We start from the raw sequence: 17,215 nt of genomic DNA, 5'->3' as shown, positions 1-17,215 counted from the left end.
TTATTCCCGTTAACCACTGTCACTGAGAGAGGGTGAGAGTTCGAGACCTCACACCCTAATTTCTTTGCCATCCTTTCATCCAGGAAGCTATGGGTATATCCACTGTCAATGAGTACCATTAATGGACAGTGGTGAGCTCTACCTTCCACCTTAATAATCTTGCTATGTGCCAACCCTTTTAGTGCATGGAGGGAGATTTCTCCTTGATCTTCTCCGTCCACCTCCTAGGTCTCGTCTGCAAATTCTTTCTCATCTTCCCCTTCTAGTAACAGGATTTGGTGTTTGCATCTCTGTCCCGGAAAGTATCTATCTCCGCACCTATAACATAGGTTTGCTTAGCGTCTCTGTTCCATTAGACCTCCTCCATTTGTCAGATTAGGGGCTGCAGGTGGTAATGCTAGGACCCCTTTTCCACTGTGCCCCATCTCTCTTGCTAAAGTCCTATTACCCGACTGCTAACCTCTGGAAATCACTCCTTTCACTTGGCTATGTTGCTCCTTTAGTAGAGCCTCAATCGTCATTTCTTGCAACCTCGCGCTCTCTGCTGCCTGTCTCATTGTCGTTGGTTGCATCATCTTTACCATGGGCCTCACCTCATCTCCGAGACCACTAATAAAACTTGATACAAAATACTCTTCCGATAGATGGGGATTGTGTACCGACATTAAAGACCTCAACTCCTCAAATTTGAGCTGATAGGTCTGCACTGATCCCAGTTGTTTGAGTTTGTTGAATTCTTCAATTATGTCCCGCATACTCCTGTTACCAAACCTTTCACACAGGTCGTCAGCGAACTCATTCCATGGGCTGCTTTCTTTCACTGCGACCCATCCCTGGAACCACACGTCACCCATATCGTTCAGGTAGGCAGAGGCCAGGGTGACCTTCTACTGTTCCTGTACCTGATACAGAGTGAACATACGCTCACACCTCCTTATCCACCATCTCGGATTTTCCCCATCGAAGAGTGGAATCTCCAGTTTGGGTGCCAGAAAGCTTGACTGGTAACGATTAGCTTGAGCTCCCGGTCTTCTCATATTATCTTCGGTTCCTTCCACCTCAAATTCAAATTCCAACATTCCTAATCGTCGTCGCTCCGTTCCTACTCCTTGAAGAATAGGTTCCGATCGCTCCCTCTACGAAAAGTCGGGCGACAATCTTACCGGTTGCTGGGATGCAAACATTCACATGATCTGGTGCATCTGTTCCATCACCTGCTTGTGAAACAGAGCATTCTGTTCCCGATTCTCACCTCGCCACCTTTCCATGGCCTGATCAATCCGAGTATCCACTCCTGCTCCAATCGAGGATTCAAGAGTCCCCATTCTTGTTTGCATCTTCGTCATTGCTGTAGCCACTTGCTGCAGTTGGGACTCCATCTGTTTCCTCCTTGTTCCTTCGGCCATATGGATAACTTCTTCCTATTCTACCGACGCTCAAGAACACTGCTCTGATACCAAATGTCAGCTCCCGAGAATCTGACTAGTTTACTCGATCAATTAGACACTCGAGGATGGTGACTAGGAAGACGAAAGGGAGAGAAAGAGAGAGAGAGAATATGAGAGAGATGAGACAAGAGAGAGAGAATGGAAACTTCCGAGAATATTCATTAATCATTGGAGCAATGATCTGCTTATATATATAGCCGATCCTACCCGTCCCATGTGCGGTAACAAAATGTCGTTGCTGGGAATGTACTAGCTCCCTAATGCAATAACAAACAATTTACAACTCCTTAAAGCATACTTTCTAATATGCTACTTACTACCCTTAGTATAGCCCAATTACAGTAGCACCCTCTCCTTATCTTGCGACACATGACATATACATGATGCGTACAAAATGTGGGTATGGTGCATAGAAATATGTTATACCTAGGGACACTGGCAATCACTAGATCCCACAAGAAAACCAATCAAGACACACTTAGATGAGAATATTTAGGCGAGAACAATCCTCTCACACCCTCACAAACCCTCTTGGATTTATTTGCCAATCACACAACGGAAAATTATATGAAATAGAAACAAGAAAAACGGAATTGAAAACATGACAGAAATGCAAACCAACAAGAAGAACAAGCAGATTATCCTGGTTTGGAATGTCTTTGGCAAACCTACATCCAGCCTTCAAACACCCACCAAGAGCAGCCTTCTTTATTACCAAGAATGATCGGTACAATAGCTTGAGTAATTTCTCCTATTCTCGAGTATATCCAACACTCATTCTCCAAGATTACAAAGCTATGTTGCTCACTAGCCTTTCTCTCTAAATGAATGTCTGCCCGATACAATAGAATTATAAATCTGCCTCTCTTGCTACCCCTTGCCCTCTATTTATAATAGTGGGTGGATATCCCAATGAAGACTATTAAATATTTATAATTTAACCCCCCCCCAACTATCACTAATTACATATTAGGAAATAAACTTCTATTTAATACTTCATTAGCCCTCAAAATACACTGCTTTCACTGATCTTCTTATCCTATACTCTAGACAACTTTTAACAAAGTATTAAGTCTATCATGTAGAGAAGGTCCCATGCCATGACTATGTTGTAATGTCGGTTATGCAACGGTAGAGAATGTTGGAAGATGTGAACCTATGGCCTTGGGCCAGATAATCTGACAATGATACCAAGGGGTGTGCCCAATGAACCTAGGGGAGGTGCACCCAATGAAGGAGGAAATGTCAAGGTTGGGGGCTGACTTTATGAAATGTGTGATTCGCAAGCATTGTGTGTGATTATATTGTCATGTTACTGAGATTATATTCTCATGCATTGCTTACATTCAGACCATGTGAAGGATGGGGAAGATGATTAGTGTGGTGTTAGATGAGGGAGGAAGATTTGTCCTACACTATGTATGTATATTTTGGAAATATGTCACTCTGTGTTAAATGCATAGATGTGTAGATGTACTAAGTTAACCTAATGATATAAAATGGAAATGAACATAAATGCTTTGATCATATGTAGAGTTACTCCATCTTATCTCTCATGAATGAGCTTGATTGGGAACTGAAACTAAATGTAAGGCAGATCATAAGCTGAGGAAAAGTACCTCAGATCTTGTGAGTCAGGTCAGTCTATGAGATGTGGCAGTCCATGACCTTGCTAACGCATGCCATTCTCCCTCATAAGGAGACGGGAAGGAGACAGGTGCTGCAGCTTTGATTCCTTCCTGAATAACTCATCTTTACAATAGCATAACTTCTGGAGACTCTTTTTTCAGTTGCTAATCTCCCTCATAAACCAATTACATATCTTTCTAACCGTCATCACAGCAATAATGATCCTAGCTCCAGAATCTTCAGAGTGATTTGAGAATTTTCTACCTTCTAAATCTATTGGTTGCTTAATACAGAACTCCTTCACTTTCTCATGTATGTTGAGCATTTTCAAATAAAATTAAAAATGTTTGCCCTACATTGAAATGAAAAAACAAGTGGCTCATTATTGGAAGATATTCTTGAACTGCTTCTTTTACGAAATACTTATTTATGTAAAATTTGCAGTCACAAATTCTTTTCCTATATGTATATAGGAAGATATGCTATTTCTGTTGCGTACCACATATATATCATCTCAAGATGTAAACCATTTTAGAGAGAAATAGGGAGTGGAATTTTCTATCAACAGGTTGATGATATTGAAATAGAAGACAGTTTAAAAAAGTGAAGGAGTTTTGTGTGGATTGTGTGAAAGAGTAGAAGAAAAAGAATGGCAAGGAGAGATGAAAATTGAGAGAGAGAGAGAGAGAGAGAGAGAGAGAGAGATCTGAACTGAAATCACACTGACTGAATATTATTACAAGAATCCTTTTATAGTAGCTGTCTTAATCTAACAATCTCTAACAACTTCTCTAACAAACTAACACCTGGCAGCCAGCTGGAAAAACTAAATTACTGACTGACTAAGAAAACCGACTCATTACAGTCTGCCACATAAAGCTAACTAGCTTTAGAATGCTCTAAAGATACAGTCACTTTATTCTTAATAAAGTGATTATTTAAGAATTATGGAATTTTCCCGAATTTATCCTTTTAAATGACTGAAGATAAAGACCATTTAACATTCTATGTTAATGAGTTACTTTAAGAAATATATGAAACAACAAATTGTGTCACAGCTTAAATTGAATTGGTCTTCACCCTTTGTAGGATAAGATTGGTTTTTGTTCTAATTTTAGTTCTCCTAGGTTACTTCAACTTATGTTTGATGTTTCTGATAATCTTGTTCTAGGCATAAAACTGGGTTGCCTACAGCCTACCTTATTGGAAGGAGACAATAGAACTTATATTTGATGTTTGTGATAATCTTATTCTAGGCTTAAAATTAGCTTGCCTACCTTATTGGAAGGAGACAATAGTGTTACACAGAATAGAGGACTAAATGCCAATTCCTGCACTGTATAGTTGTTAACATACAAGTAGCTGATTCCGTAAAGAATACATGTAAACACAAACAAGGAAGACAATGGAGCATGTGGAACAACCAATGCCACTGATGAATATGAAGATTTTGTTGCTACTGTTTACTGTTCATCTTATTATGCTGGGAATGATCATGAAATATAGTTCTTAAACTTGAATTCCTTTTGTTCCATTGTAATAAAGTTTTATCATGTAAAATTTGTATGGGCATGCTCATTTTTTGTTGAGGTTATTGTTTCTTGTAAAATGTTGTTAAGATGAATGAAACAACCAGAAGAAGTTCTTTCATCCCACTGATAGTAAGCCTTGATAATCTCAAAAATCTAGTGTTTGTTCTTCCTATCTTTTGATAAACATCCATACATGTTCTATGCACAAAAGTATACATGCACAGAGAGAGAGAGAGAAAATGTTCCATGCGATTGGAAATTACTGCTGAATCTGCACAAGCAGACTGTCGAACACCTTAACCTTGCCATTCTGTCAGCCATCAATCCCTTCATCAAAGATTTTCTCATAGCAGCCACTTACACCACCTTGTATCAATTGAAAATTGATCTCATGTGATGGGTATGCTCCACCTCATGCATGTGCACATATATGTTATCATGCTTTTAAGCTTTCTAATATATTTGCTTTAACTTATGATTCATGCATCCACTTGTGGAATGGCAGGGACGTCAAAGATTCTCCTTTTGCTACTGCAAGCAATATTTTTGTGTTCTTTGACATGCTAAGTTCTGGCTTGACATTTCTGGGATTTTGGTGTGACTGAGGCTGGTCTTGGTGTTTGTTGGTGTCACTTGTAGCTGGATTTGATTTTATTGTCATGTTGTTGTGGTATTTGTATGAATTTTGCTTTCTTGTATGATGATTTTGTGGTGGTTTCACCTGTTCCAGGAATACTTGGCCATGGGTCTAGTTTATTGTAACAAAGCAGTGCAGTACAGGTTAGCACTTTATTCCTTTTCATCTCATCTGATGTATCCTCTTTAGTGTAAGTGCATTGTGATTAAATTTATTCTCTATTATATACAAAAGATTAGATATTAATCAGAAGAGTGATGCACACCAGGTACATGTGATTCATTATGCTTATTTTATAGTTATCTCACACATTCCCGTTCTTCCAATAACTAATTTTCTCCTTGTCTATTCTGTAATATAAGCAAACACCCACTTTGGTTTGGTGTTTGAAGTCCTGTCAATTTTTTTTTTAAATTCCTAAAATACCCTTCCTATTCTCTAATTAAAAAAAAAAGATAAAAGAGAGACTTGGTGGGAAAAATTTGTCCGACATTTTATGTGATAGTAAGATTTTGCTAAAGCTAAAAGAAAAATGTGTAAGATGCCTATAAGACCAATTTTGCTTTGTGGCATAGAATGTTGGGTAGTAAAGCACTAACTTGTTCAAAATATGAGCTAAATAGAGATGTGGACATTTTGGTGGATGTGAGGCCATCCAAGAAAGGATATAATTGGAAATGATATTATTCATAATTAAGTGGGAGTTGCTCTTATTGAAAATAGGATGCACGAGACATGATTAATAGGGTCCAGTCATGTGAGAAGAAAATCAATATAGGCTTTTGTGAGGAAGATGTTGTCAAGACCCTAGGTTTTGAATCTAGGGGTTTCTAGTTGGCAATTGTGAAAGAAGAAAGAAAGAAAAAAGGAGAGAGATGAGAGAAATTAAGGAAAGAACAGAGCGAAAAAACAGAGGGAAATAGAGAATAGATAGAGAGAAAATGAGAGAATTTGAAATCAATTCATTCATAATTGTCAGACCTCTGGATCTGACTAGAAGTTCTTCCGAGTTTTGGAAGAAATTGGCAGGAAGAAGGGAATTAGGAAGATAGAGAAAGAGAGAGAATTGAGAAAGAGATTGGAGATTGTATTGGGAGGGAAATGACTTGTGTATTAATCTTCACATATCTCCATTCTCATGATCAGCTTCTTATTTATAGAAGTTGGTTACACTAGAGACTTCTCTAACTACCTTTCTAGAAGCTCCAAGCGGCCATGTGCCAAGTAAGCAGCCATGTGCCAAGTTGCTGATTACAGTTACGCCAACCCTTTAATATCCCGCTATACCATTCTAATTACATACCAGCCCTTGGGCTGTGACAATAATGTCTCAGTACAAGCTGACATAGCCTTATATATGGCTATCTACAACAGTTAATCAGTTATATTGTAACTGATTTTATTAATAGTTTATAACAGATGTAGTTGTTTGTTACCAGCTACTGTAACTGTAATAATTGCAGTTAAAACAATTTCAATTGTTTTCTCCTAATTATGTTGATTATGACATTTTCCTTCCCTTCAAAATTTTCTTGTTCTCAAGAAAATCAAAGAAGCTGAGCAACTCGAGGAAATTGAGCTAGGAGAATCGACAGGTATTCCCAAATGTTGTTATCCGGATGCAAATGAGACCATTGAACGAGTACCTGAAGAAGGGGAACTTGGTTCTCGTAGATAACTCATTTGTCCAAATTATCGAGGGTACCACCTTAATATCCCCATCAAAAGTTAGAATAGGTAAAGTAGGGTTGTGCTGGTCAGTTAATCCAATTGATTTTTTCAATAATGAAACATGGCAAACTGGATGTATGTTGGTGTCAAGAGGAAGCTGTAGGCGATAAGCAACAGGCCCTACTTTAGCAAGGATAGGAAATGGGCCAAAATACTTAGGACTCAGCTTAGAAAAGAAACAGTGAGAAAAAGATTTCTGATGGTGATGGTTGATGCAAAGATAAACCTTATCCCCTACTGAAAATTCTCTCACTTCTTTTCTTATCAGCATACTGCTTCATTCTGTTCTGGGTAGTAGCTAGTTCCCTTTTTATGAGTTGCAACAAGTCTTGGCGATCCTTTAAATAATGATCCACAGCTGCCACTGAAGAAGTGGAATCTATAGATAAGTGACAGGTAGGCGAAGTGGTTTGAACCCAAAAAGAGTTTCAAGGGGTGGTGACATCTTCAATGAGCTATGATAACTAGCATTGTACCACCATTGAGCTAAAGCCTACCAACAATGCCAGCTCTTTGGTTTCAGGAAGCTAACACATCTCAAATAACCCTCCACAAACTGGTTTACCCTCTCTATCTACCCATCTGTTTCAGAATAGTAGGCTGTAGACATATGTAGGCCTATACCTAGATTCTTGAACAATTCCTGCCAAAATAGACTAATAAAAAATCTTGTCTCTATCTGACACAATAGACTGAGGAACATCATGTGACTTCACCACTGAATCCAGAAAGATCCTTGCTATTTTTTGGGCAGTGAAAGGATGAGAAAAACTCAAGAAGTGAGCAAATTTTGTAAGTCTGTCCACTACCACTAGAATCACATCTTTCCCTTCAGATTTAGGCAATCCTTCTATAAAATCCATAGAAATACTTGTCCAACCTTGATTTGGAATTGCCAGTGGCTGTAATAAACCAGGTGCGGCCACATTTTCATGTTTGCAATGTTGGCCGATGTCACAAGCCAGCACATAAGCAGTCACAGATTTCTTAAGTTTAGGCCAATAGAATAACTGCTTGACCTTATGATAGGTGGATTGGATACCTGAATGACCACCTTTAGGTGAATCATGTAGTGATTGTAATATTTGAGTTTTTAGTGAGTCATCATCTCCCACCACAACTCTTCCTCGAAATCGAAGTAATCCATTATTCATGGCACCATTATTTGGAAGGGGGTCAGTTCATAATTAGAACTGATTATGAGAGCCTTAAATTTCTCCTTCAACAATGACTACATACATAGTTACAGCGGAAATGAATGTCAAAGTTATTGGGCCTAGACTATATTATACAATATCGCCAAGGAAAAGAAAATTTGGCTGCTGACACATTGTCCAGGCAGTTTTGAGGATGGTTATAGTGTTGCCATTACTTCAATAATTCCAGATTGGCCACAAGAAGTAATTGCTAGTTATGAGTTTACCGCTTGGGTACAAGATCTCTTAACCCAGCTCTCTATCAGTCCAACTAGCAAGCCAGGCTATACTCTTGAGTAATGGATTACTTCAATTTTGGGGAAGATTTGTGGTAGGAGATAATGCTTAGCTCAGGACTCAAATATTACAGTCTTTACATGGTTCACCCTTAGACTAGGTCTTGACAATACCCTCCTGATTCTGCTCGTTCCAGACTCCAATGCTTCCATTCGAGCTTGTAGATTGGTCACTAGAGAATTAACCTAGTTGACCTGTGCCTCTAGCTGTTTCATTCGAGTATTGTCCGCCATAGCTCCTCAACTTGTAGATTTAGGCTGTCATGGATAGTAGTCTGTCATGTACCTAGGGTTTACCCAGGGTTTGAATTGGCAGCCAGAAGGATCTGATAGAGCTAAGTCCAAGAACAGAATGATTGGAGAGTTAAATTGGGCATAAATGGGGGAAGAAATTAGAGAGAAATGAGGGAGAATTGCAGAGAGAAACGAGAAGGAGATTGAGAGAGAAATCTCGAAAGAGAAATAAGAATATTCAATTATCATTCAACATCCTTTCCATCCTCTCTAGTTGTGGCTTATATAGCCTTACAGCATTGCACATGCACCCATGTGCAGTTACAACAGCGACCATAACTGCCTATAGCTAAAACAAACAAATATCTATAACAGAAAAAAGGAAAGGACATTACAAAATATGGTAATGCATGTAAGCTAAATACTATTATATTTTCTACTCTATCCTTAGGGATCTTCGGGGTCATGACAATTTCTCCCTCCTTGAGAAAGTTCTTGTCCCCAAGAACTTCAGCAATTAGTTAGTGCTTTTACCCAATACCGGCTCTCTGAATCTATTTCATTCCTCTTTCTCCTTCTAGGCCACTTTGTCTTCATTCTTAGGTTTCCAAGATCAATTTCAAGCCTAAGTTGACCCAAAAGTTCCGTAGGGAAAACTTCATCGAGTTCAAGCCCAATACAACCATCCTCGGTAATAGCTATCCAATCAAGCTTGGTCTCCAATTTATGGACATAATCAACCACTTCTAGACTGACATAGGTAGTAGCTGAACCTTGGAGTCCAATGGAAGGACTATCCATGTCCATAACTTTCGTTAGTACTTCGTTACTGTCCAATACAAGTAAGGGGGGCAGATCTACAGCCATAGTTGCAGTTATTGTATCCCCATTCAACCCACGACCATGCTTTGCTGCAAAAATATTAGTAACATTCTGGAAATGCAGCAATGAAAATTTGTAGACTTGCCTTGGATACTCAGACCAAGACTGTCTGTGAGCATTAGAATTAGGAGTTGCTGTGACTTCAATTCCAGCCAACGGTTCCTCAGTGGTTCCCATAAGGCCTTCATCCTGACCTTCTTTCCCAACATGATTTACAGCTAAATTATTTGATAAAACAATATCCCTACTCAGACTATCAGATGTATGGAAGCCATCTACATAGTAGTTCTCACCTCCAATCTGCTATATAGACTGATTATCACCCGAATCATCAGCTTCCAGTTCTTGTAAAGTGTGGTCTACACAGATCTCTTCATCTAATCTTCTTTCCTCTTCAAAATCCTAAGTTACCATTGATAAGTTTGCTTCAGTTCCAGCACCAACTTCCTTAATATTGACTGAATTTTTAGTTAGAACCTTCTGCTTCCATGCAAACAATTCAACAACTCATTTTTCCTTATGTTTGCTAGAATTTCCCTCTATATGAACTTCTTTTTCAACAATATCAGATTGTCCCTTTGCATTTGCTGCCCTATCAACATGTTCGTTACATATTCCCTTTGGATAATGCCATTCAACACCAATATCATCTTTGATGTTGCAGTCCTCCTTGATAATTTACCTAAATTAAAATACTCCTTGTAGCTTCCTCCTAAACCGAAATACTTCTTCTGTTCAACATTGGAGGTGAGCAATGAATCTGATTCTCGCCAACTTGACTTCTCCTTCAGCTGCTCCATTTTTAGGAATTCTTCCTTGTTAAAACTTCAATGATAATCATTGAAGAATTGAGCGGGAAAGTTGTAGTGATACTTCTTAGTTAGTATCATCGCAAACTCCTGCAATTGCTCGTGTAACATACGGTCGAATTCCTTGCTCGTATCATGTACCACACTTCTTGTTTCCTTGTCCAGGTGGTTGATCTCATTCTCAAACTTATTTTCCCATGCCTGAGGCCTCTGGCCAAACTCCTCATGATGTCTACCTCCAACTGAAAATGTAGCATTCTCCCGCTACAATTGAGACCCCGATGGTCTCATGCATGCACTGCTTGTCATGGCATAAATCTTCTGCTGCAATTGAGATCTTCTCAATTTCATCCTAATCTTATCGGCCATCATAACTCAAATCACTGATGGGATCGTTGGTCGAGGAACGACTTTGGATGATTCTATTGAGGATCAAACAACTGCTATTACCCGCCGAAATTGAGAAGCGACCGTTGCAGGCGTTTAGAAACTCACTCCCAAGTTAAACCTGATTCTGTCACGGGATATGTTGCGCGTTACAGTGGCTTGATCAGCCTTCAAGAGTCGCCCAAGGCTATCTAATCTCCTGACACACCTGCTGTAATGATTCCCTATACTTGCTAGAATCGCCCTCAGACTCGCCTTCCTTTGATTGATTGTGCTGATTCACAACCGAGAGTCTCCGAAGGCATTGTTGGGACAAATTAACCTAGTCGCCCCTAGCAATCTCTTGAATGGATCGACTCCAATCACCCCACCATAAATGGATTGACTCCGTTATTCAATCAATTAGTTGTTGTTTCTTGAATTGCCTCATGCGATCCGTTCCGTTCTGCAACCAATCACCGATCAGCTACACTCTAGATCCACTTCACCATGGATTGGCGAGCATGGTTGATCTTGCACCTAGCAGTTACCTCTGTTTCACATCTCAAAAATTTCGGTCTAAGAATCGCTTGCTTGTTCGGAATTGATCGATCGAGTCACTTTATTGTGGTGACTTGAGCTCCGCTTACCCCCGCTTGGATAACTAAAGGAATTTGATCGGTGGGTAGTTCCAATTGTGGTGGTGATCATTCGATGGCTTGGAATTAGCTGATCGAGGTCCCGGCTCCGGGTCCTCCTCCTCTGTTGAACGATTCTGATGCAACAAATAAAATTCGTTGCTCCAAGCCCAATTTCCGATCGATTCTAATTCCAAAATCATCAGAACTCACTGCTAGTTCAATCGCTACACCCATTCCCGAGTCCAAATTGCAACACCTACTATATCGAGACACTCCCGAGTCCAACCCATTACATCGCGACACTCCCGAGTCCAAATTGTGACACCCACTAAATCGCTAATACTTCGGATCCTATATGTGATTGCCTTGATTCGACAATTGCTTCCAAACCCGCTTCCTTACTCACCGGAATCTCGGCTGCCAAAGACCGCCTGGCTTTGATTTGCTGCCGAAATTGCCGATCTCTGCTTTGTTGGATTGGTTAATAGGATTTGACAGAATCACAACCAAGAATCATTGGCTCTGTTACCAATTGTCATGTACCTAGGGTTCGAATTGGTAGCCAGAAGAATCCGATAGAGCTAAGTCCAAGAATATAATGATTGGAGAGGGAAATTAGACAGAAATGGTGGAAGAAATTAGAGAGAAATGTGAGAGAATTGCAGAGAGAAATGAGAGGGAGATTGGGAGAGAAATCTAGAGAGAGAAATAAGAATATTCAATTATCATTCAACATCCTTTCCATCCTCTTTAGTTGTGGCTTATATAGCCTCATAGCATTGCACATGCACCCATGTGCAGTTACAACAGTGACCATAACTATCTATAGCTAAAACAAACATCTATAACAGAAAAAAGGAAAGGACATTACAAAATATGGTAATGCATGTAAGCTAAATACTATTATATTTCCTACTCTATCTTTAGGGATCCTCAGGGTCATGACACAGTCCAAGAACTAACTGCTCTGATACCATATTATCAAGACCATAGGTTTCGAATCTAGGGTTTTTAGTTGGCAATCATAAAAGAAGAAAGAAAGGAGAGAGATGAGAGAAATTATGGAAATAATAGAGAGAAAAAACAGAGGGAAACAGAGAATGAATTGAGAGAAAATGAGAGAACTTGAAATTAGTTCATTCATAATGCCTCAGTACAAGGTGGCATAGCCTTATATATGGCTATCCACAGCAATTAATTGTTACATTGTAATTGATTTTATTAACAGCTTCTAACAGGTACAAAGGTACAGTTGTTTGTTGCCAGCTACTATAACTATAATAACTGCAATTAAAACAACTTCAACTGTTTTCTCCTAATTATGCTGATCACAATAGATGAATGGAATGAAATAGAACAAGCTTTTAGCAAAAGAGATAGACAAAGGCCAAGAAAAATTTGGTGGAAAACTCTTAGGTGCAGTATGAGTTATAAGGACCGTATGGAAGTTATGGTGATAGATAGAGATGATTGGCAAGTTAGAATTCATGTAGCTAACCCCACCTTGTGTGATTAAGGCTTGATATGTTGTTGTTGTTGAACCCTGTACATGAACTGACTTCTCAGTTTCTACCTTAACCCTATACTTTAATACTGCTCTTTTTGGAGCTGAGACTTGAGGCTAGATTCACATCTTAAGTATCCTCCCGAATACAGCTGATATGTGTCTGGGATATTTGGAAGGCCCGCAGCATTTATTAATATTTGATGTGAGACAAATTTCAGCAACTTCTTAATTTGTCTTGTAGGTTGATTCATAGAGCCCAGAGCACCTGATTACTCTGTTTTGTCCTTGTAGTGAAGAGATCTCTTACTTTTGTTATATTATAGTAGAGAAACGTGTCATGGTTGGGTTGGTAGGCTCATTGCATGAGATATTGTGCTGCTTCTAGAGCTTCTCAAAGCAGGTGCATAGAACACCCCCCCAAACCCCTCCCCTTCTCTTGGCTAGCTAGGTGTACAGACTTTTTACCTGAATCTTTTTAGAGCCAAAGAAACTGCAGTGGGTAATTGCTCATGAAGCTGACGGTGCTCTCTGCCTAGGTTTCTATTGTTGCTGCACTGAGCGCAGGGGTCATATCTTTACATCAATACAATATTCCTTAGTTTAAGACTCTAATATGCTCACTGATTGTCTGTGCTTGACATTCATCTAGGCCTGGTTATCAAAATTGAGGCAAAAATTGAACTGGAGAAAGTATTAGATGATTTAATTGCCTGGTTCAGTGGTTGCACCAGTCCTGTATTATTGGTACCAATGCTATAAAAACGGACCGGTCTGGCTGCTGGAAACAGGCTAAAACTTAGGTAAGTAGCTAACTTTCAAGCTGATTTTGGGGGTCTAAATAGAAAGATAATTGATTCCAATTTGCATAATGGAAGGATTCTAATGATATGAAAATTATTAATTTTGATTGAGATCTGTGCAATTTAGGTTAGGGGATTAATAAAGTTAGGATTTTACTTGATCTTCAGCATTCCAAGAAATTCTCAAGATTGCTAGCGCATGTTGAAGGCTTCTAGAAAAGTGAGTGACTCACGTACTTGTGATGAAGCAGGTGAAGAGGTGTATGGATGAGAATTAGGAAAGTGTCTGTGCCTAAATGTCAAGAACAGGAAGCCGCACCTATCCAGCTGCTTGAATCTGCCTATAGTAGGCCATTTCATTTCATGTCCATTTCTTCTACAAAGCATTGTAGACTGAGAGGCTTTCCAAGAGAAAGAGTTTCAAGCGAGAAATTGCTGTGGAAGGAAGGGAGGAATGCAGGAAAGCTGAAGAAAGAAGGAAACTCTGCTGAAAGACTAGGAAAGTTAAAGCTCAATGGAGATAAATGCATGGTTATGGTTATTCCTTAATGGCATGATGCATGAAATGGTTTTATGGCAGCCTAATGTGCAATGTGACAGGTTGTATGTGTCACGACCTGGAAAATGGGGCCCATGATTGGCACTGATTGCAAAACTGGTTGACACCTTGGAACCGACAAGCCACATTTACTGATATTATAGGTCAGATCGTACTGATTACAGTTCTAAGTAACAGTTATAACAGATTAACAGAAACTAAAAAACAGAAGAACGATAGATCTATCTCTATGTTGAGCATCATGGGATTGATTGTGTGTGCATGCGTGCATGGTAATGTTTTTGGAGTCCTTCCATATGTGATCTATTATTGTCAGTAGCAAGGCAGCAAGATTATGATAATGAGATAAGAAGATATGCAACAGATTATTGAGAAGTAAATTATTAAAGGAAGAAGATTAAGATAAGCTACAGCTGCCATCCCTAATTGCTAGGAGAAGATAAGGCTGCATCCATTCCTAAGATTTAGGAGAAAAATTCTCTCCTTAATCTATTGTTGGTTTTGTATTTTAAATTCCTAGATTTTAGGTAGCTTGTGTATTTAAAGAAGATGCTTGTATCATTTGTGATATATGGGAATAATACTTCGGTTTCCCTATTCATTCCTTAGAGTTTTGTTTCTCTAAGAATTTTTACATGGTATAAGAGCATTAATCTTAGCTTGATATGGTAAACCCTAGTGCCTTCATTGCACAACCCACAGCCCCTTCATCGTTTTTCTTCATCTCTGAGTGCCTTCATTGCACAGCTTGCATTATTTCACCTTTTGTGTACAAGAGAAAGCAATCCATGGATGAGCCACAACCACCACCAGCATCAACCATTGATCCCAGTTTGGAAGTTGCTCATCATGAGGAGTCAACCAACACCTCTAACCCCTCACCTTATCAGCCTGACCCAACAGACTTAAACCTACCTATTGTTGTCCGCAAAGGGGTTAGAACTTGTACAAAACACCCATTAGCCAACTATTTGTCCTATCATCGCCTATCCCAAAAACATAGAGGCTTCTTACTTCATTGGATGCTATTGTTATTCCTAAATTAGTGGAAGAAGCTGTAAAAGATCCCAAATGGAAGGAGGCCATGTTATAAGAGATGAGGGCTTTTAAAAATAATCATACCTGTGAATTGGTACCTAAACCCAAGGAGGTAAAACTAGTGGGTTGCAGATGGATTTTTAATGTGAAATATAAAGCGGATGGTACACTTGATAGATATAAAGCACGGCTTGTCGCCAAGGGCTATACACAGTCCTATGGCACTGACTACCTTGAAACATTTGCTCCTGTAACTAAAATGATTACTGTACGAGTTCTCCTAGCATTAGCAGCCAATTATGGGTGGAAGTTACAACAATTAGACGTTAAAAATGTCTTTTTACATGTGGACTTAGAGGAAGAAGTTTTTATGGAGGTCCTACCAGGGTTACAGCATGTGATAGCAAGACATGGGCAAGTGTGTAAACTCAAGAAGGCCTTGTATGGGCTCAAGCAATCCCCATGGGCCTGGTTTGGAAGATTCTCAAAGGTAATGACATCTATGGGATATCACCAAAGTAGAGGGGATCATACTCTCTTCATCAAACACATCGGAGAGAAGGTAACTACCCTACTTGTCTATGTAGATGATATTGTAGTGACTGAGAATGATTTAGATGAACAAGGTCATCTAAAAAGGAATTTGGCTCAATAATTTGAAATAAAGGACCTTGGCCCATTGAAATACTTCCTAAATATTGAGGTGGCTTACTTACAAGAAGGTATCTTCTTGTCCCAAAGAAAGTATGTGCTGGACTTGCTTGTCGAAACAGGTTTGTTGGGGGAAAAGGTGCAAAAATTCCAATTGATCCTAACCTAAAATTGCAGGGGAATGATAGTAAGATAGTAGTGAAGGGAGGCTCTAGCGTTTGGTGGGGAGAGGCTAATTTACCTTTCCCATACTAGGCCTGACAAAGCTTTTTTTGTTAGCCTAGTGAGCCAATTTATGTATAACCCTACTAAAGATCACATGAATGCTGTGAAAAGGATCCTAAGTTATCTCAAAGCTACACCAGGTAAGGGAATTTTATTTACCCCAGGAGCAGGTTTGAAAATTCAAGGGTACACAGATGCAGATTATGGTGGATCTTTTATTGACCGCAGATCTACAACTGGATATTGTGTCTTCCTAGGGGGGAATTTGGTGTCTTGGAGAAGTAAGAAGCAAGGAGTGGTGGCTAGATCCAATGCTGAGGTTAAATTCCGAGCCATGGCACTTGGTGTATGTGAGTTTTTATGGTTACAAATTATCCTAGAAGATCTAAAGGTTCCGGTGGAAAGACCGATTAAACTTTTGGGGGACAATCAATCAGCCATTAGCATTGCTCATAATCCTGTGTAGCATGACAAGACAAAGCATATTTAAATTGACCGACATTGTCTTATGGAAAAATTAGATTCTGGGCTTCTCCAAATTTCCTATGTTCCCTCCACTCAACAAGTTGCAGATTTATTTACCAAAGGGCTGCCTAGTGCTCAATTTGAAACTCTAGTAAGCAAGCTAGGGATGATTGACATCTACTCTCTAGCTTGAGGGGGCGTGTTGAGCATTGTTGGATTGATTGTGTGTGCATGCGTGCATGGTAATGTTTTTGGATTCCTTCCATATGTGATCTTTTATCGTCAATAGCAAGGCAATAAGATTATGATAATGAGATAAGAAGATATGCAGCAGATTATTGAGAAGTAAATTATTAAAGGAAGAAGATAAAGATAAGCTACAACTGCCATCCCTAATTGCTAGGAGAAGATAAGGCTACATCCATTCCTAAGATTTAGGAGAAAAATTCTCTCCTTAATCTGTTGTTGGTTTTGTATTTTAAATTCTTAGATTTTAGGTAGCTTGTGTATTTAAAGAAACTTCTTGTATCATTTGTGATATATGGGAATAATACTTCGGTTTCCCTATT

The 17,215-nt window shown here is 39.2% G+C and overlaps 1 protein-coding gene across 3 annotated transcripts in view; it reads left to right on the top strand.

Annotated features, from left to right (window-relative positions):
* The window catches only part of LOC127811638 (pentatricopeptide repeat-containing protein At3g12770), a 99,412-nt gene that overhangs the window by 12,743 nt on the left and 69,454 nt on the right, over positions 1 to 17,215 (top strand). For all 3 annotated transcript variants that reach the window (XM_052351678.1, XM_052351670.1, XM_052351686.1), the window contains exon 2: positions 5,340 to 5,389. The gene's annotated coding sequence lies outside the window, so the exon portion shown is untranslated. The remainder of the gene's footprint in view (positions 1 to 5,339; positions 5,390 to 17,215) is intronic.

The sequence above is a fragment of the Diospyros lotus genome, chromosome 1 (assembly GCF_014633365.1).
Source record: "Diospyros lotus cultivar Yz01 chromosome 1, ASM1463336v1, whole genome shotgun sequence".
Taxonomy (NCBI): Eukaryota; Viridiplantae; Streptophyta; class Magnoliopsida; order Ericales; family Ebenaceae; genus Diospyros; species Diospyros lotus.
This window is presented reverse-complemented; position numbering and strand designations above follow the sequence as displayed.